Here is a 22,216-nt window from a genome sequence, read left to right as displayed (position 1 = left end):
TATGCAGTGACTATTCATAAATCTCAAGGATTAAGTGTAGACAGTGCATTGGTGAGCATTGGATCTACCGTATTTAAAGAGGGTATGGCATATGTTGCTTTGTCGCGAGTCAGAACATTATCTGGATTGTTTTTGATTGATTTTGATGAGACAAAGGTTACTGCAGATGAAAACTGTGTAAAAGAGTATAATAGGTTAAGAAGGGTGTATGCTCCAAATTTAGGTCAAAATCCTGTATTTGAAAAGCGTGTGGTTGGTCGAAAAAGAAGGTTAGAGAATATCTGTTCTGAAGGTGTCAAGAAGGGAAAAGAACAAGATAATGTAGTCATTGCAGGTAAAAAGAAATTGGACACTGTTGGAGAGATTGTTGGTTATCAGTTTGAAAATAGTTCTGGTGTCAACTGCTATGCTAATGTAGTAGTCAATGATGTTTTTTATCTTGAAGGTTTGCAAGAACAAATTATGCAGAATCGTCAAAAAAGATTTTGTTCTCTGTTGCATTCTGTTTATGAAAAATTGACAACAGATAGAAGTAAAATACAATCTGTTTCAGATGTTCGTAGTCTTTTGGATGTGTGTTCTGGTTCTACACAATTTACACAAAATATCCAACAAGATGCTCAGGATTTTTTTATGTATATGCTTACCATTTTTGAAAATGAAGGTGTAGAAATAGAAAATATTTTTGGCCTTTCTTACAAATGGGAACATTATTGTGAAAATTGCATGTATACATGTAGCACCAATGTAGACACTGAGAGATTTCTGTATTTAACATTACTAGACTGTAAATCAGTGTCTTTCAATAAATTAGTTAAAGGTGCAATTCAAAACATGGAGTGTAGCCAATGTAAATCAGAAATGTTATCCACATTATTCTTAACAAAATATGGAAAATACATAATTTTATTGATGCAACGTTGTACAGCTGACGGAAGAAAATTGGATTCTTTAATAAAGCAATTTGTAGCAGCACAGCTATCAATATCAGGAAGGACTTTTGTAGCAATTGCAATAATTTTCCATGATGGTCCTTCCACAACATCTGGACATTACACTGCCTATCTAACATGTGACAAAGGCTGGACACTTTGTAATGATGCCCAGTTGGTTTTCAAACAACGTTTGCCTAGTGAATTACCAAATTCCTACCTAATATTTTTAAAGCCAAAGTTTTAGGAAGATAATTCACTCTCTGAGTATTTTATTATTATAATTTAATAGGACTACCATTGGACAATTTACATAAAGAAGGAGTGCAAAAATACCATTTGGCCTCAAGGAAAGGTATATTTTTGAATTATGGACTTTTTGGTGGTCATTCATTCGGTGATTATTTTAATGCGGCAATATTTACAGTTTGTATAAGTTAAAGTTATAAAATTTTGTAAGCTGTAAGCATTTCATATATGTGTGATATGTATTTTCTGGTATTTTACTGAGAATAGTATGTTGGTTTTTTTTTAACAATCTTTCTGATTGTTTTTTTTTTGCCCACTGTTAAGTGATGAGTACAATTGAAATCACTATTTCTAGTGAAATTCAATATATTCTGAGAACAGCAAAAAAGGCAAACAAATTACTTTGTGGAAATTATGCTGTGTGGTAAAAAATGTATTATTACATGTTATAATTTTTTTTCTCTTTTCTTTCACGAATCCAAATTTTAAAATAAGCAATTTATATGAATTTAGATTGCAATGAAAATCTGAAAAAAATGTATACCATTTTTTATTCCTATTATTGTGAAGGTAAGTTTAACTAATGCTCAATATGCAGAATGACGAGGTCTGCAAGAAGGTACAAAGTTGAAACACGTTTCTAAAAACACTCTGTTTATACCTATGTAGTTTTGAAATCTGACCATAATCAGATATCATGTGACCTGCAAAAAAAGAGATTTGAGGGGTTCATAATATTTCCCATTGTACCTATTGAAGGACCGCAATCATTTCAATCATTCTTCTTTGAGCATCTTTGCAGACAAAACTCTGTGCTTACCTTCTATCATTCTCAAGGAATTTTAAAACCGGAAATATGTAACTTTTTGTAACATAATTATTGCGCAAGACACTCTTTTATATTTACAAAGAGAGGAAATGGCACTCTGTGTACTTTTTCTACTCCATGTAAATACAACCTCATCATACACACCACTTTGCGTTGAAAGGGTGTTCTATAAGTGTTGTTGTGCATGATTGCACTGAATACTCATAGAACAAGATACATCTCTAGATTTATCAGAAATCATAAATCTCGATATGTATGTGAATGCTGCACCATTCTAAAATTGGTGTAGGAAAGAACAATAAGGAAAATTATTTTTATTTCTCCACATTTTTATATCTTCAATGCAGGCTAAAATGTTCAGCATACATTGAAGGAGAAAAATGCATTTTCTCATTGTTTTTGTGCAGTAAGGTGTGTCTTCCTGGAGAAAAACAAACAGCACATGACACAGATATACTTGCACTATGGTGCAAGGGTGCCTGTGTCACCACATGGCTGCAGTTTAAGCAGCCGTGCAGAGAGAAGCATAGATTTGCAACATATTTATGTACATACGTTGCATCCCTGTGCTTCGGAAGTACTACAGCACACTGTAGTTAAAGAAGTTACTGTGTGATGCTGCAGCACTTCCTCATAGTTCTGCACTTATACATTCACCATACGCTACTAATGCATTCATTCACTCAATTACGTACTACACATACAACTTTCACACACTAACAAGGAAATGTAGCTCTTTTTTTAAACCAGGAAAGTTAGTTCTTACAAGAACTTTTTTTTCTTCTTTCTTCTTTTATATTTTTTTTTGTTGTTTCTAACAATTTTGTGATTTTTTTGGTTTTTCTGGGGGAAAAAAACAGGAGGAACCAAACAATGAACTTCAGGGAACAAAAAAAAAGAAAAACTAGCAAATGTGACTTTCTTGCCGGCGGCAGATCAGATCGATCGACTGCTCACCGTAGCACAAAGTCGCATTGCACTTAGTGCAGATCACTTTTAAATATTGAAATTGAGGACGGATGTCCAAGTTTAGGGCTGATGGATACACTCTTGAAGTGCTCGGCTGCGATGAGGTGGAAGGCGCAGGAGCAGGAGTGTTTCTCATCTGTCGGCACTCTTCTCGTGCAAGATTGTTCGGATGAAGGGTCCTCAGGTGCTTCATCATACTTGCCGTGCCGCACAAGTATTTCTTGTTAGGATCCCCTCGCGACAGCACTCTTTTGCAAATCTTGCATGTGACCAAGGTGGCATTGGTCTTATTCTGCCCCTCTGGAAAAGTAAAAAATTTCCACACCACTGAAGAAAAACGTTCTTTGCATGGTGCCTCCTCCACAAATTCATCCTCAGATGTATGAGGAGATGCAGGTGATGCCTGCTGCCCTGAAGCCATTTTTAGTTGAAAAAAGTTTGAGCTAAGTGTAAACTTAGTCTAAAAAATCTTCTTCTCTGCCAAGTGATGCTCCTCCAAAGAAGGTCAAAAAAGAATGATTGAATTGGGTGGGGTATTTCAATAGTTAGAACAGGAAGTGTAATTACACAGCACGCACCCAGTGCACATCCGCGAAATTGAATTAAAAAAAATGATAGGATTAGATGTAAAAATATATTAGTTTTAAGACTAGTTTAGAGCGGAAGCACGTAAACATCGCGTTACGTACATCGAATGTGTCGCGTATAGGCTGGGAGTCGCGTACCAGTCGCATTGCGATCGCGCACTAAACATGTACCCAACTCGTACCATGCGCGGATGCTAACGCGTCGGGATCGAGAACAGTGCGCATAGGGTGCGCGGATCCAAAAACATGGAAAAAATATATAAAATAAAGTTTTGAACATATAGTTAAAAAAATATTTTGAAAAATATAAAAAAATATGTTTGAAAAACCCATTAAATTCAAATAATATTTTTTAATTTTTATAAGAATTAATTGAAAAAATAAGTTTAAAAAATGGTGATAAAAAGTATTTTAAAAAAATCAAAATCATTAAACATGATATCTTTAGAGATAAGTTATAGATAGGAATTAGCATTTAAAAAACCTTTGAAATTCACTGAAAAAACCATAGGTTTCATGCACGTTATAGTTCGGAATTGGCATTTAAAAAACCTTTGAAATTCCCTGAAAAAACCAAAGGTTTAAGGGGCGTTAAAGTTAGGAATTGGCATTTAAAAAACCTTAGAAATTCACTGAAAAAACCATAGGTTTCAGGGACCTTATAGTTAGCTGGACATTTCGCTCGTACAAAACCCTAGAAAATCCCCTGTTATAGTTAGTTCAGCTAACTTTTGAGTCGGTGTATCAAAGGTTATATTAGGGTGTGAGAAAATGCACTAATTTATCACATGGATGATGTCATCAGTAATGTCATCAGTGATGTCATTTGAGATGTCATCAGTGATGTCATCAGTTATGTCACTGACCATGTCATGAGCGATGTAATATGTGACGTCATCAGCAGTGCATTGCGGGGGCGCGAGTTATAGTTAGCTGAACTAACTATAACGGGGGAATTTCTAGGGTTTTGTATGAGGGAAATGTCCAGATAACTATAACGCCCCTAAAACCTATGTTTTTTTCAGTGAATATATAGATAGATATAGATATCCCTCTAGGGGGTATGGGGCTCCCCTTGTCAACATTACAAAATGGGGCGCATCTCGCCCCAACCAATCGCACTGCGAGCTTGCGCCATTGTGGCTGTAATTTTTCTCCTCAATAATCCATGTAATCCATTTATCGCAATCTTTTACTCCTCTCTTTACTGAAACATCGACTATTATACTTCACACGCGATTCTCAATGCCATTTTCCCAGATTTCTTCTGTTCGAACTGTGCCCCTCCGGTACTCTCGTAAGAACATGATTGATGCAGGATTCATTAGAAAGGCAGTGTTTATTCATACACCCAATGCATTTCTGGCTCAGGCGCCCTTTGTCAGGGGTCACTACAAATCACAATAAAACAATAATCAATTGTTATTTCTCATCATAATCAAACATGTGTATTCAACAAATTCATGCGCAATTCATTACAGAGTCATTTTACATTTCAACCTATTTATCTGTATCCACAATCCGCCCCTATGTCAGCAAAATTATTTCAACACCCCCATAACATTAATATAGCGCTCCATTTTCAAGATCGAAACATGGCCCAACTATCTTTAATTCACTTTACCCAAATCCCTCTTTTTACTTCCTGCCTCTATCAGCGTATCCCATGCTCTCAACAACCCCCATTCTCTCTCTTCTTCACACCCATCTAACTTACACACAACCTTTAAACCCACTACTCTTTCCAAAACCCATTCTGACACTCGGATTCCCTCCTCTCTCTCCCCTGCCATTCTGTTGTTTCATATGCAATCATTCCTTCCACTCCCACGCACCTCATGCACACTCTTACTTCAGAGGCTCGTTATTTTCAACCCCGTTCCCTCTCTTCCTAGCTCCAGCTCCCCTTGTCAAGCCACGGACCCCATTCCCCAGTGCCCGATGATTTTTTTGGGGAGAGGTTTTTGAGAGAGGTGTGTGTGGGGGGCAACCTGAATCTTAAAATTGCCCCAGGACTCCCATCTACCAGGGCCTTATATATTACAGTGTTGCGTGGATTCCAACCTCAAAGACACTGCTGGGCAGGAACAAAAGGAAAAGCTGCTCCTAATCATGTGGGAGCAAAATGCTAGATTGCTCCCACCTGGCGGAGCAAAAGAAAAGCTATCCCCTGTCTGGCAGGAGCAAAATAGTGAAGCCAACTCCTGCTGGCACTCAGGATGGGTGCTGGCAGGGGAGCCCAGCGTGGACTCAGGGGCCGCTAGCCTTCCCCTGACAATCACTGTTATTATATTCAACACTGTGATGTTTGCATTTATAAAATATACATTTGATTATAGTTATTGTTGACTCTTTTGATGAAGAAAATAGATCTCTTTTATATATGTTGATGTCTTCATCTCCTCATGAAGCCAATAGGCCTGCCTTTTATATTTTAGTGTTCTGACCCTTTGATATGTGAGTAGGTCTGCCATACTTAAAAAGGCCACTTTTATATTGTTAGTTACATTAAATGCAGAAATTCACAGAAAAAAAGAAAGAGTAAAATGACATTATAGTTAGGTCTATTAAAAATATCTTAATTTATAAAAACTGCGAAATTCACTTGAAAACCAAAGGTTAAAGTGAAGTTGTCATTAGGTGACAGGTAACATTTTAAACTCTAAAATTAATATTTTCTAATATGTTCTGTGATATCATTGATAACATCAGAAATGACATCTGAAATGACATAATTTATGACAAGACTGCATGGCAGGGGTGCAAGTTATTGTTACTTCACACGCATATATTTATAATGTAGTGATAGTTAGGTGCAGGCCTCTTTAGGAAATTGATTTTTTGATTTGCTAATAACTTTGACACCATTTGACTAATGTTCACAAAACTATCCCCTAAAAAATGTCATCCACCTCAGCTCCTCCTGGAAAATTTTCCCCATGCAATGTTCCATAGGAACTTTAGACAGTGCTACAGCCAAAATGGCTGAACAGAATTACACCATCTGTTATGCAGTAGTAGCAGTAGGTTCTGAGAAATTAAGTATTAAAATATATAGATAACAGGACGGCTGGGTTTTGTGCGACTCCCTGGCACTGAACTTCAAATAATATAGCAATCTGAATGGCCGAGGGGGTCTTTTTCTCTTTGGCCACCTCGCTACCACAGGAGCGAGAATCTGCGGGCATTCCAGTGGGACCTTGTTCTCTGATTGGCTGGCCGCAACATGAGGAGAAATGTAGCAGCCATCATTATGGGAACCATCATTTGGGCCCTCGAAATCTACTGCTTATGACCTTGCATATTACATAACTCCTGACGTGTTCTATTAAAGTAATTAATAACATCACTGAAAACACTGTGCACGGCAAGGCTTGAGTTATAGTTACCACAGTAAAAATAATACAAGAAAAGTGGCGGGTAGAAACACTCTAACCCCCTAGGCCTGCTCAGGTGGTCCTACAGGCCCAAAAAAAGCTGGGTGCGCGAATCCTGCCAGAAAATCTAAAAACAGAAAGTGTGGTCTTCCGCACTTTATTTTAATCAGCCCCCGGGGCGCCTGCAGCACCGTGGACTGCCACCTCCCCGGGGCTTTTTAAAAACAATTAAAGGCATGGGGAGCTCCTGCCCCCCAACGCTGCCCCGGGGACTGCCACCTCTCCAGGGCATTGCTATTATGTGTCGGGGCCTCGCGGGCCCCCCAAGCCCCGGGGACCACCACCTCCCCGGGGCTTCAATAATTAAATAAATAAGTGTGGGGGAGGGCTCCTCTCCCCCACACTGCCCCAAGGACCCCAATCTCCCCGGGGCACAATTATGTTAATATGGGGGTTCGTTACACGTGGTCCCCCTACTGGAGCCCTCTATGGCCCTGGGGACCACCACCACCCAGGGCCGGCTCCTGCAATGTCCTGGTGTGCCCAACACTGGGATATTGCCATTAGCTATGGCAGGGCGGGAGCACAGCTCCCACCCTGCCATAGTAAACACTGCTTTGCTTCTTGGAAGCGAGAGCAGGAAACCTCCTCTCGCTTCCAAGAAGCAAAGCAGAATTGCTTTTGGGCAAAGGGAGCTGCATGTCTGCAGCTCCCCTTGCCCAAAAGCAATGCCAGCTCTGCAGGAGCGGGGAGCTGGCTGGGACTGCGGTGGCATTGGGGTTCCCCCCACGGTCCCCAACGTGTGGCCAGGCCCCCGGTGATGGGGTCCCCGGGGCCAATAGTGGTCCAGGGAAGGGGGACAATGCGGCCTCTCTCCCTAAATACATTTTTTTTTTTTTAAAGAATGAGGCAAAGCAGCGGCGGATGGGGTCCCCGGAGCAAATAATAGCCTCAGTAGGGGGCTGCGCCGCCCCATCCTTAAAAATAGTTTAAAAAAATTAAATAAATATGTGGCCATCCTCCGGGAGGTGGGGTCCCCAGGGCCGAAATCGACCATAAAAGCAAAAAATTCTCAGGCCCTGGGGGATGGGGTCCCCAGGGACCAAAAATAATAATGGAAGGAGGGCCACACAGCTCCCCTTCCAAAAGCCAAATAAAAACAAAAGCCAGTGTCTCACGGGAGTCTCCGCCCCACCCTGCACCATTGTGCAAACCCGCCTCCTGATGCGTTCTGGATTGGGGAATTAACCCCCCTTGAAAACTAAGGGTCCTTAGGGGCCAACTAGCCCACCAGGTACCTCCAGTAAGCCCCACACAGTGGGATTGCTGAGAGGTGGTCAAAGACCATGCCCCTTTTTACAACACTGTGCAAAGGCACCTCTTGTCGCACTGCTGGTGTGGCGAAGAGGTCCCTATGTGTTCTGAGGACTTCAGGACTAAAGTGGACTTCATCCCCCAAGCAGCAGTGCGCCAGGAGCTGCGCTTGCAGATGTTGCAAAAAGGGGGCATGGCCTTGGACCACCTCTCAGCAATCCAGCTGTGTGCAGCTTACTAGAGGTAACAGGAGGCTAGTTGACCACCAGGGTCCCTCAGGAGACAAGGGGACTTCATCCCCCAACCAAGAGTGCACCAGAAGGTACGTTTGCAGAGTGGTGAAGAAAGGGGGCATGGCCTCTGTCCACCTCTCAGCAATCCCACTGTGTGGGGCTTACTGGAGGTAACAGGTAGGCTAGTTGGCCCCTTGTGACCCCCAGCAGTGAAAGGGAATTCAATCCCCATCCAAGTGCACGCCAGGGAGCACGTTTGCAGAGTGGCGGGAAAAGGGGGCGTTGCCTGCTATGAGAACTTACCAATCCTGCTGTGTGGTACTTACTGAAGGTAATAGGAGGGGTAGTTGGCTCCCAAGGACGTCCTTTTGGCCAACTACTTCTCCTGTTACCTCCACTAAGTCCCACACAGTGAGATTGCTAAGAGGTCTTCGGAGGTCATGCTCACCTTTCTCCACCACTCTGCAAATGCGCCTCCTGGCACAGTACTGGTTGGGGGATAAAGTTCAAAAAGCCGTCCTGGTACCTCCTGTAAGTCCTACGCAGCGGCATTCCTGAGCGCTGTTGGAGGTCCAGCCTCCTTTCTCCACCTCTCTGCAAATGCGACTACTAAAAAAACATTTGCAATGTAATAGGTTTCACATTTGAGGAGTTAGAGCTATTGGCGTTGTAAATGTAAAAGTGTTTTACTAATGTTTCGTGGAGTGGATGTAGGTTTTGTGTAGTGAAATTATGTGGTATGCTGTGCAGTGAAATTATGTGGATAGACTTTGACTTTGACTCTGATGTGGATAGAAATTATGTGGTATTTAGTGTATAGGAACTAAGTAGAGTGGGATTATGTGTTATGGAGAGTAATTATGTGGTATTGTAGTCTGTTTTGTGGAGTAGTAACCTCAGGTTTAGTCTTCCTTGTTTCCATAGCAGCTAAACTATAACCTCAATGAGACAAAAAAAGAAGGAACCACTGAGGAGCACTTCTGGACCTAGTCAGAGGTTTGAGCAAGGCCATTGGAAATATGCAACTGTCTGCACCAACTTTCGCACAATTATGCATTTTCCACCTTTGCCATATAATCCATTATCTGCAGCAGAGTCTGCAGATTTGAACAAAAAAACCTTGTTTCTAAGCTCAAACTGCTTAAACACTACCTAAAATGCAGCGACAAGTGTTACAGCATGGTGGAAGGCCCTTTGCAAACCTAGAATGGTCGCCTGTTGCTTATTGCTAAACGTGGGTTTTAAATTGGTACTAATGGTGTGTAAACTACTCTTGCTTCTTTCTGCACCTCTCTTGGCACTTTCTGCATTTCTGTTTCTTCTTTCTGCAACTTTTGCTTGTTCTGCACTTCATTTGCCGCTATCTGCTCATCTCTTCCACTTTCTGCACCTCTCTTGCTTCTTTCTGCATCTCTCTTGCCTCTTTCTGCACCTCTCTTGCCTCTTTCTGTACCTCACTTGTTTCTTCCTGTACCCCTCTTGCCTCTTTATGCACCCCTGTTCCCTCTTTCTGTACCTCTCCTGCCTTTTCTGCACCTCTCTTGCCTCTTTCTATACCTCTTGTGCCTCGTTCTGCACCTCTGTATTGTCTTTCTGCACTTCTCTTGCCTCTTTCTGCACCCCTCTTGCCTCTTACTGCACCTCTGTTGATTCTTTCTTCACTTCTCTTGCTTCTTTCTGCACCCCTATTGTCTCTTTCCTCAACCCTCTTCCTGCTTTCTGCACCTCTCGTGCCTCAGTCTGCCCACCTGTTTCCTCTTTCTGTACCCCTTTTGCCTGTTTCTGCAACTCTCTTGCCTATTTCTGCAGTTCTCTTGCCGCCTTCTGCACCCCACTTGCCTCTTTCTGCAACTCTCTTGCCTCTTTCTGCAGTTCTCTTGCCTCCTTCTGCACCTCTCTTGCCTCTTTCAACACTTCTCTTGCCTGCTTCTGCACCTCTCTTGCATCTTTGTGCACCTCTCATGCCTCTTTCTGCACCTCACTTACATATATCTGTACCACTTTTGCCTCTTTCTGCACCTCTCTTCCCTCTTTCTGCACCACTCTTGCCTCTTTCAGTACCTCTGTTGCTTCTTTATGCACCCTTTGTGCCTCTTTCAGCACCTCTGTTGCTTCTTTCTGCAGTTCTAGTCCTTCTTTCTGCACCATCCTGCCTTTTTCTGTACCCCTCTTGCCTCTTTGTGCACCTCTCCTAACCCTTTCTGCACTCCTCTTGCCTCTTTTTGCACCTCTGTTGGTTCTTTCTGCACCTCTTTTGCTTCATTCTGCACTTCACTTCCCTCTTTCTGTACCCCTCCTGCCTCTTTCTGTGCCTCTGTTGCTTCTTTCTGCACTGCTCTTGTTTCTTTCTACACCTCTCTTGCAAATGTCTGCACCCCTCTTGCCTCTATCTGCACCCCTCTTACCTGTTTCTGCACCTCTCTTGCCTCTGTCTGCATCCCTGTTCCCTCTTTCTGTACCTCTTAAGCCTGATTCTGCAACTCTCTTGTCTCTCTCTGCAGTTCTCTTGCCTACTTCTGCACCTCTGTTGCTTCTTTCTGCACTTCTCTTGTCTCTTTCTGCACCCCTGTTGCTTCATACTGCACTTCCCAAGCTTCTTTCCGCACCAAGTCTTGCTTCTTTCCGCACCCCTGTTGTCTCTTTCTGCACTCGTCGTCCCTCTTTTTGCACCTCTCCTGCCTCTTTCTGCATCTCACTTGCTTCTTTCTGCACTTCTCTTCCATCTTTCTACACCTCTGTTGCTTCTTTCATCAATTCTCTTGCCTCTTTCTGAACCTCTCTTGCCTCTTTCTGCCCCACTGTTACCTCTTTCTGTACCCCTGTTGCTTTTTTCTGCACTTCTCTTGCCTCTTTCTGCACCCTTTGTGCCTCTTCCTGCACCTCTGTTGCTTCTTTCTGTACTTCTCTTCCTTCGTTCTGCACCCCTTGTGCCTCTTTCTGCACCCCTCTTCCCTTTTCCTGCATGTCTCTTGGTTCTTTCTGCACTGCTCTTGCCTCTTTCTGCACAACTCTTGCCACCTTCTGTACCTCTGTTGTTTCTTACTTCACTGCTCTTGTTTCTTTCTGCACTTCACTTGCAAATTTCTGCACCCCTCTTTCCTCTTTCTAGACCCCTCTTGCCTCCTTCTGCACCTCGATTGGTTCTTTCTGCACTGGTCTTGCTTCTTTCTGCACCTTCTTTGCCTGTTTCTGCAACTCTCTTGCCTCATTCTGCACTTCTCTTGCCTCCTTCTACACCTACGTTGCTTCTTTTTTGTGCTTCTCTTACTCTTTCCGCACCCCTCTTGCCTCTTTCTGCACCTCTGTTGCTTCTTTATGCACTCCTCTTGCTTCATTCTGCACCCTCTTGCCTCTTTCTGCACCGTTCGTGCCTCTTTCTGTACCCCTGTTGCTTCTTTCTGCACTTTTCTTCCTTCTTTCTACACCCCTTGTGACTCTTTCTGCACCCCTCTTCCCTTTTCATGCATGGCATTTGGTTCTTTCTGCACTCCTCTTGCCTCTTTCTGCACCACTCTTGCCTTCTTCTGTACCTCTGTTGTTTCTTATTGCACTGCTCTTGCTTCTTTCTGCACCCCTATTGTCTCTTTCCTCAACCCTCTTCCTGCTTTCTGCACCTCTCTTGCCTCAGTCTGCCCACCTAGTTCCTCTTTCTGTACCCCTTTTGCCTGTTTCTGCAACTCTCTTGCCTATTTCTGCAGTTCTCTTGCCGCCTTCTGCACCTCACTTGCCTCTTTCTGCAACTCTCTTGCCTCTTTCTGCAGTTCTATTGCCTCCTTCTGCACCTCTCTTGCCTCTTTCAACACTTCTCTTGCCTGCTTCTGCACCTCTCTTGCCTCTTTGTGCACCTCTCATGCCTCTTTCTGCACCTCACTTACATATTTCTGTACCCCTTTTGCCTGTTTCTGCACCCCTCTTCGCTCCTTGTGCAACTCTCTTGCCTCTTTCTACACCTCTCTTCCCTCTTTCTGCACCACTCTTGCCTCTTTCAGTACCGCTGTTGCTTCTTTATGCACCCTTTGTGCCTCTTTCAGCACCTCTGTTGCTTCTTTCTGCAGTTCTAGTCCTTCTTTCTGCACCATCCTGCCTTTTTCTGTACCCCTCTTGCCTCTTTGTGCACCTCTCCTAACCCTTTCTGCACTCCTCTTCCCTCTTTTTGCACCTCTGTTGGTTCTTTCTGCACCTCTTTTGCTTAATTCTGCACTTCACTTCCCTTTTTATGTACCCCTCCTGCCTGTTTCTGTGCCTCTGTTGCCTCTTTCTGCACTGCTCTTGTTTCTTTCTACACCTCTCTTGCAAATTTCTGCACGCCTCTTGCCTCTGTCTGCACCCCTCCTACCTGTTTCTGCACCTCTCTTGCCTGATTCTGCAACTCTCTTGTCTCTCTCTGCAGTTCTCTTGCCTACTTCTGCACCTCTGTTGCTTCTTTCTGCACTTCTCTTGTCTCTTTCTGCACCCCTGTTGCTTCATACTGCACTTCCCATGCTTCTTTCTGCACCAAGTCTTGCTTCTTTCTGCACCCCTGTTGTCTCTTTCTGCACTCGTCGTCCCTCTTTTTGCACCTCTCCTGCCTCTTTCTGCATCTCACTTGCTTCTTTCTGCACTTCTCTTCCATCTTTCTACACCTCTGTTGCTTCTTTCATCAATTCTCTTGCCTCTTTCTGAACCTCTCTTGCCTCTTTCTGCACCACTGTTACCTCTTTCTGTACCCCTGTTGCTTCTTTCTGCACTTCTCTTGCCTCTTTCTGCACCCTTCGTGCCTCTTTCTGCACCTCTGTTGCTTCTTTCTGCACTTCTCTTCCTTCGTTCTGCACCCCTTGTGCCTCTTTCTGCACCCCTCTTCCCTTTTCCTGCATGTCTCTTGGTTCTTTCTGCACTGCTCTTGCCTCTTTCTGCACAACTCTTGCCACCTTCTGTACCTCTGTTGTTTCTTACTTCACTGCTCTTGTTTCTTTCTGCTCTTCCCTTGCAAATTTCTGCACCCCTCTTTCTTCTTTCTAGACCCCTCTTGCCTCCTTCTGCACCTCGATTTGTTCTTTCTGCACTGTTCTTGCTTCTTTCTGCACCTTCTTTGCCTGTTTCTGCAACTCTCTTGCCTCAGTCTGCACTTCTCTTGCCTCCTTCTACACCTACGTTGCTTCTTTTTTGTGCTTCTCTTACTCTTTCTGCACCCCTCTTGCCTCTTTCTGCACCTCTGTTGTTTCTTTCTGCACTCCTCTTGCTTCTTTCTGCACCCCTCTTGCCTCTTTCAGCACCCTTCATGCCTCTTTCTGTACCCCTGTTGCTTCTTTCTGCACTTTTCTTCCTTCTTTCTACACCCCTTGTGATTCTTTCTGCACCCCTCTTCCCTTTTCATGCATGGCTCTTGGTTCTTTCTGCACTGCTCTTGCCTCTTTCTGCACCACTCTTGCCTTCTTCTGTACCTCTGTTGTTTCTTATTGCACTGCTCTTGTTTCATTCTGCACTTCTCTTGCAAATTTCTGTACCCCTCTTGCCTCTTTCTAGACCCCTCTTGCCTCCTGCACCTCGATTGGTTCTTTCTGCACTGGTATTGCTTCTTTCTGCACCTTCTTTGCCTGTTTCTGCACCTCCGTTGCTTCTTTTTTGCACTTCTCTTCTTCTTTCTGTATTCCTCTTTCCTCTTTCTGCACCTCTGTTGCTTCTTTATGCACTCCTCTTGCTTCTTTCTGCACCCCTCTTGCCTCTTTCTGCACCCTTCTTCCCTCTTTCTACACCTATCTTCCCTCTTTATGCACCTCTCTTGCCTCTTTCTGCACCCCTCTTTTCTCTTTCTTTATGCACATCTCTTGCCTCTTTCTGCACCCTTCTTCCCTCTTTCTACACCTCTCTTCCCTCTTTCTGCACCTCTCTTGCCTCTTTCTGAACCCCTCTTTTCTCTTTCTGCACTTCTCTTGCCTCTTTCTGCACCCCTCTTGCATCTTTCTGCACCTCTCTTGGTTGTTTCTGTACTGCTCTTGTTTCTTTCTGCACATCTCTTGCTTCTTTCTGCACCCCACTTGCCTCTTTCTGCACCCTTCTTCCCTCTTTCTGCACCTCTCTTGACTCTTTATGCAAGTCTCTTGCTTCTTTCTGCACCCCTCTAGCCTCTTTCCACATCTCTTTTGCTTGTTTTTGCTCTTCTTTTGCCTCTTTTTGTACCCCTGTTGCCTCCTTCTGCACTGTACTTGCTTCTATCTGCACATCTATGTAAATTTCTGCACCCCTCTTGCCTCTTTTGCTACCCCTCTTCTCTCTTTCTGCACCCCTGTCAGCACAGGGTCAGTCAGAGTCAGTTACCACCAGTGCCAGTCAGCAAGTAGTTGGGGGGTGCCCAGGGCACAGGATGACTTTGTAACAAGGCCTCTGTCTGCACCTCTGTTGGTTCTTTCTGCATATCTCTTGCTTCTTTCTACACCTTTCTTCGTCTTTCTGGACTTCTGTTGCCTCTTTCTGCAGTTCTTTTGCTTCTTTCTGCACCTTGCTTCCTCTTTCTGCACATGTCCTACCTCTGTAGGCATAGTTAGAAATTAGCATTTAGAAAACCTTTGAAATTCACTGAAAAAAACATAGGTTAATCTTTTAAGGTCTACGAATTTTGGACTCAAGCCCAGGGCGCAAATCACATATGGTAGACTGATTTTAGAGCAAAGGGAATTCTAGCAGCATCTCACAGGCGCCGAACAGACACGCTTTTCCTTTTATGTTTTTGGGTCTAACTTCCTTATTAGTAGTCTGGTTTGTCAATAACTAGAGCCACTTAGTGCCTGTGGGGTGTCAGATATTCCCAGTTGCTGTAGCATATAAGATATATATCTCAGCAATGTCTATGGGATTTGTTGGATTTTCAGATGGCTGCCAAGTTCGGGACCATAAACACATGTGCCCCCCTTGCAAAACAAGTCATTTTGTGTTAGATAATTTTGAGGTCTCCACAATACGTTTTAGGCCCTTGCCTGTTGTGGGTACTTAGCCCACCCACACAAGTGAGGTACCATTTTTAGCGAGAGACTTGGGGATCACTCAGTGGTAGGAAATTTGTGTCAGCCCAGTGATCCCACAAGGTTCCCACACAGAAATGTGAGAAAAATATGATTTTATAGCTTAATTTGAGGTTTGCAGGGGATTCTGGGTTGGAAAATGTTGAAGGATAAACGCATGTCACAACTCCCTGGACTCGCCAGGGTGTTTAGTTTTCCCAAATGTCTGGGATTGGAAGGTTTCTTTAGATGGCCTCCAACCCGGGATTAAAAATACAGGTGACTCCCTTGCAAAACAAGGTATTTTTGTAATCAATAATTTTGAAGTCCGCACATTAAGTTTTGGGCTGTTTCCTGTCATGGGCACTAGTCCTACCCATACAAGTGAGGTATCATTTCTATCGGAAGACTTGAGGAAATGCGGGTTGGTGGAAGTTTGTTGCTCCCATTTTATTCCAGAACTTTCCATCACATAAATGTGAGGAAAATGTGCTTTTTCTTTTTTTTTTTACAAAGTTTGAGGTTTGCAAAGGATTCTGTGTAACAGTTTCTGGTGGAGCCACGTCCTGGCTTTCCCTGTATGTATGGTTTTAAAAAATGTATAGGTTTGCTAGGTTTCCTTAGGTGCCGGCAGAGCTAGGGTCCAAAATCCACAGCTAGGCACATTGCGAGAAAAGGGTCTGTTTTCAGCAAAAACGTGATGTTTCCACATTGCGTTTTGGCCCATTTCCTGTGGCGGGTAATAGGCCTACCCACACAAGTGAGGTACCATTTATATTGGGAGACTTGGGGGAATGCTGGGTGGGTGGAAGTTTGTGGCTACCTGCAGATTTGAGAACTTTCCATCACAGAAATGTGAGGAAAATTTGTTTTGTTTTTTCACAAAGTATGGCCTTTGAAAGGGATTCTGGGTAGAAGAACCGATGAGAGACACACAAGTCACCCGTATCCTGGATGCTGCTGGGTGTCTAATTTAAAAAAATGCACAGGTTTTCTAGGTGTCCCTAGGTGCCGGCTGAGCTAGAGCCCAAAATCCACAGCTAGGCACATTGAGAAAAAGGTCTATTTTCTGTGAAAAAATGTGATGTATCAACATTGCATTTTGGACCGATTCCTGTCACGGTTCTAGGCCTACCCACACAAGTGAGGTATCATTTTTATCATGAAACTTTGGAAATGCTGGGTGAGTGGAAGGTTGTGGATCCACAAAGATTCCAGACCTTTCCAGAACAAAAATGTGAGGAAAATGTGTTTCTTTTTACAAAGTTTGAGGATTGCAAGGGATTCTGGGTAACAGAACCTGATGAGAGATACACACGTCACCCCATCCTGGATTTCCCTGGGTGTCTAGTTTTAAAAAATGTACAGGTTTGTCAGATTCCTCTAGGTGCCGGCTGAGCTAGAGCCCAAAATCCGCAGCTAGGCACATTGCAGAGAAAGGGTCAGTTTTCTGTGGAAAAATGTGATGTGTCCACGTTGCGTTTTGGGCCGTTTCCTGTCACGGGCATTAGGCCTACACACACAAGTGAGGTACTATTTTTATTGAGAGGCTTGGGGGAATGCTGGGTGTGTGGAAGTTTGTGGATCCACACAGATTCCAAAACTTTCCATCAATGAAATGTGAGGAAAATGTGTTTTTTTGATAATGTTTAAGGTTTGCAAGGGATTCTGGGTATCAGAACCTGGTGAGAGCCACTATAGTCACCTCATCCTGGATTCCTCTGGATGCCTAGTTTTCAAAAATGTATAGGTTTGCTAGGTTTCCTTAGGTGCCGGCTGAGCTAGGGTCCAAAATCCACAGCTAGGCACTTTGCAAAAAAAGGGTCCATTTTCACGGCAAAAATGTGATGTGTCCATGTTGCGCGTTGGGCTTTTCCTGTCGCAGGCACTAGGCCTACTCACACAAGTGAGGTACCATTTTTATTGGGAGACTTAGGGGAACACAGAATAGTAGAACAAGTGTTATTACCAATTGACGTGCTTTGCATTTCTGCCTTCCAAACGTTAGACAATGTGAAGAAGAGAAGTCACTTTAAAACATTTCCTCTAATTCACATGCTTGTATGGGTTCCCTTCCCAAAGTTTCAGGGATGTGCAAATAACCACTGCTTTTAAACTTTATATTGTATACCCATTTTGGAAATATATAGGTTTCCTTGGTACTTATTTTTCAGTCTTTATATTCTCCCAAATGAATTTCTATATACCCAGTACACAATGAAAAACTATTACAAGACGCAGCTCAGTTATTGGCTCTGGGTTAATGTACAAGTCCTATATATCCCCGCAACCATAAGAGTCCAGCAGACATAACGATATATTGATTAAAAAATCTGCCATACTTAGAAGAAGTTACAGGTGAACACGTTGGCACAAATGGCTGTTTTCTTTCCACTCAATTTCAATATTTTTCTATTTCAATTGTTAGTTTCTATAGAAAAACCTTGATGGATTTACACAAATGACCCCTTGCTGAATTCAGAATTGTATCTACTTTTCGGAAATGTATTATATTCCTGGATCCATTATTCCTTTCATATCCATTACTGCCACTAACTGGCAAGAGGTTGAAAACACAAAAAATAGGAAAAATAGTGTTAGACCTGGCTTTTCCAGCGGGTTTATCCCCAGGTATTTTTCTTTTGGTCCTCTTATTTTTGATGCTGTTTGTGTTGGTTTTAGGACTCTGACCATTTTACCACTGCTGATAAGTGCTAAAGTGCATATGCTCTCAGTGTAATTGGTTATTATGGATTCGTATTTCCATGATTGGCTTATTTGATTTACAACTAAGTTCCCACTGAGTGTGCCCAGGGCCTGTAAGTCAAATTCTTTTAGTGGGCCTGCAACACTAATTGTGCCACCCACAAAAGCACCCTTACAAAGGGTTCTCAGACCTGCCACTGCAGTGTCTGCGTGCAGACTCTACTGCCATGTCGACCTGGCAAATGCACCCACTTGCCAGGCCCTAACCTTCCCTTTTATTAATGTGAGTTGCCCCTATGGTAGGCCCAAGGTACCCCTGTGGGCAGGGTGCAGTGTATGTGAAAGGTAGGACATGTCCTGATGTTGCACCTGAATAGGCCTGGTCTTCCTTACACAATGCTGTCTCTACCTCCTGCCGGGAAGCTGGACCAGAGAGGACAGAACTGGTTTGGACTAACCACCGGGACTCTCTGCCACCAAAGAACAAAGTAAAAGGCTGTATAAATATTGGGACCCAGATCACAGAACTCCAGAATACTTCTGGACTCAAGAGGAACCTCTATCAAGGAGAAAAGCTAGGAAAGCTGAAGCAGAAGTACTGCCCCTTTGCTGTGTTCTGTCTGGGGTTAGCCTGCAATAGCTGTTTCTGCCAAGAAGAGGACAAAGACTTTGCTGTGTGCTGTGGACCCTGCTTGAAGAAGATCTCCCAGGGCTTGAAGTAGAGCTTGCCTCCTGTTCTGAAGACTCAGGGGCACAAAGACTTTACCACCAGCTCCCCTGAACTTCCTTGCTGGGAGTTCTGATATGCCAAGAGGTCCTGTTCCTGTGTTGGGCCTCTGGAGGTTGTAACTGCTGCTGGGAGATGGAAAAGAGAAGCAAATAAAGAAGCATGTCTCAACTGCACCCGTTTCTTACGCATCACAATCGTGCAGGAAGAATTCCTACACATCGCTGCCGAGCAGCTGAAGAAACCGACGCAGCGCCTGACCGTTACTGGAGAAATCGTCATATGGCGAATCTTGTGCATCGATCACCAAAGTCCGAGATCACCGCACCGAATCTGACGCGGGCCCTGCTGTGCGACTGCAAGAACCGACGCATTGTGGGACCGTGGCTGGGGTGATCAACGCAGCACAGTTGCTGCTGCATCAAGATCTGATGCAGCCCCGATCCCAACGCATTGTACCGGGCCACCAAGTCTACAAGACTACCAGGGTCGCAGTAAGAAACCAACATATCACATCCCCGCACAGTAAGAAACCAACGCAGCACCTCCTCTTCAGTAAGGAACGAACACATCACTTCCCCTGCGTGGCAGTAAGGAACCAACGCATCACCTCCCCTGGAGTAAGGAACCAACACATCACCTTCCCTGGGCATAAGGAACCAACGCATCATCTTCCCTGTGGCTGTTTGACACATCCAAGGTACTTTGTGTAGAAAGTTTCAAATCTATAGTTTGCTGTGGACAGAACTGTTTTTACCTTCTCAAAGTCATATTTTAATTATTGTATGCTGGATTTCTGTCATTTTGGTCTTGTTTGGTTTAAAAAAAGATTACTTATTTTTCTAAACTGGTGTTGTGTCCATTTGTAGTGTTTTCATTGTATTACTGTAAGTGTGAACAAATACTTTACACACTGCCTCTGAGATAAGCCTGTCTGTTCGTGCTAAGTTACCAAGGGGATGAGCAGGGGTTATTTTGGAAGTGTATCCCCCTTACTCTGACTAGGAAGAATGGTCCCTACTTGGGCAAAGGTGCAAACCATTTCCAACGAGAGAACCCCATTTCTAACAAATAGGCTTTGTCCCAGTAAAATGCCAAAAACAACCAGCAGTCGACACTTGCAGGGGGTTAGGTTTCAATATTTCCCCCATCCCCCACACATACACATCATCACTACTTGCCAAAACATAGCCCGCTAACTGAACACTTAGGGGTATATTCACAGGGAAAGTGGCAAAGCGTGTTGTGAAGCCAAAAAGGATAACGACATGCTCCATCACTTTAGAAACGCAGGGCTGCACCATATTTACAAGAATATGGTGCAGCCCTCCGTGTCCCCCTACGCTGGTGGTAAATTTAGTTGCCTAGCGCCAATGCAGGCACCCTTGCACCATAGAGCAAAAGTGATTGTTTATGTGCAGGAAGGTGTCCCTTACTGCACATAAACAATCTGATATGGTGATTTGAAACTTCTATGTTTGCTTCTTAATGCAGCTCACTTATAAGTTGCAAAACGTCATTTTTTTAATGATTGTTCATGTGCAGCAAGGGACACCTTCCTGAACATAAACAATCACTGATCACATGGAAACAGCAAAAACGAGGAGAAATTAAACATTTCTCCTTGTTTTGCCAGTGTAAGATCAGGTTTTCCATGGTCTTAATTTTGGCGCTGCCCCCCCATTGCCCTCCCCTTTCGAAGCTAAGTATAGCGTGAAAAGGGGCCTTATTTACAAGGCAGCGTTAAGCCACGTTAAGTGGCTTAACACTACCTTGTAAATAAGGCAAAGCCCCAATCACCCCTACAACGTCTTTAAAAGTGATGTTATGGTGGCGATAGGGGCTTGTAAATATGCCCCGAGTCACCCGACAAAGGCCAAGAGGTCAAGCAATTGCTGAATGCCTCACAGTATGAAAATGTATAAAATGACATTAAACATAAAAGACGCTTCTTAAGCACGATTCTGTCACTTGTCAATTACATAACTCCCCTAGGTTTGAATAACATGAGCAAATGCTTTGCTTTCAGTCTATGACAGGTTTATGGGACAATTTCACGCACTGACGTTTTAAGTACTATGTACAAAAGTTGGCAACGTCTGCCATTGTTTCGCTCCCAAACATCTTTGAGTGCCTGCAGAAAATATCCAATGCTAAGTATGTTTCCAGCCCTCAATCGTCGCATTAAGCTGCCAACAATAACCTTTGAAGTACGAACAAAAGCTTTAGCAGAGTACAGCGACTAAGAAGGCCACCCACAAAAAGTGAAAACAAAGACCAGGGATTAAGCAATAAGCCAGTACTGTGCTAATGGCTATGCAGTAAGATTTATATAATATAAAAACGTTTGACGAGAGCAACTTGACCCTTTAGATTACAGAAAGGACTTCAGGCTCTAGTCCTAAATGCCACTTAGGAAGAAACAGTCATGTGCTTTCCTCATTAAAAGAATTGTAATAAATGTTAAATGATTTAGAAATTGTAATACAGCTCAATGATGTAAAAATAAAGCAGTGCATTTGGCAATGCAGTGGAAAGAGCACAATAAGCACTTGGCAGACAACATTCGTTTAATCAGGGCTAGATGGTCACTGTTAGATCTGGGGGTCTCTAGTTGGCAGAGGTATACACCTTAGACCAAATAGGGACCCTTGCTTCTAGTCAGGGTACAGGGACACACACGGTAGATAACCCCTGCTTTTTTTCTCTAGGTAGCTTGGCTCGAGCAGACAGGCTTATCCCCAAGGCAATGTGTAAGGTATTTGCACGTAGACACCACAATGATCCCCCTTCCGTACACCACAAACTTAGACCACACAGGTGAGTTATATCAAAAATAATATCTTTATCTAGTTTCCGCAGTTGAAATCAAGCATCACAGGTTTACACAATATTCGCTGTCTCTAGTCTCTTGTGTGATTCGATACTCACTGAGAATGAATCAGTTGGTAGGCTCTTGATGTTTAGGCAGCTACGCTGCTCCGGCGGTGTCGCTGCACTCGTTGTAAAAGCGCTCCTCTGGCTGTTCGGTGCAAGGTTTCCACAACTCCCTCAACGATCCCCCAGTGACGATGTCGACGTCACCGGAGTCAGCCACTCACAGCGCGGCTTCGTAGAGTAGGGAAGTACGACTCTCGATCTGCTGCAGGCCTCCGGGTCGCGGCAAGGCACGTGCCGATGAGCACGTCGGTCTTCTTGATGCGGCAACTGGTGTCAGGCCCGGATCAGCGCGGCACTCTCCAGCAAGACAGAGAGCAGCCAGCCCACTTCACAGGCAGATGTTGAGAAGCTTGGTAGAACAGTCCACGGTCCCTGCGGC

Source organism: Triturus cristatus, chromosome 8, assembly GCF_964204655.1.
Source record: "Triturus cristatus chromosome 8, aTriCri1.1, whole genome shotgun sequence".
In the NCBI taxonomy this organism is placed as follows: Eukaryota; Metazoa; Chordata; class Amphibia; order Caudata; family Salamandridae; genus Triturus; species Triturus cristatus.
The sequence above is the reverse complement of the archived record's forward strand: the minus strand, read 5'-3'. Positions refer to the sequence as shown.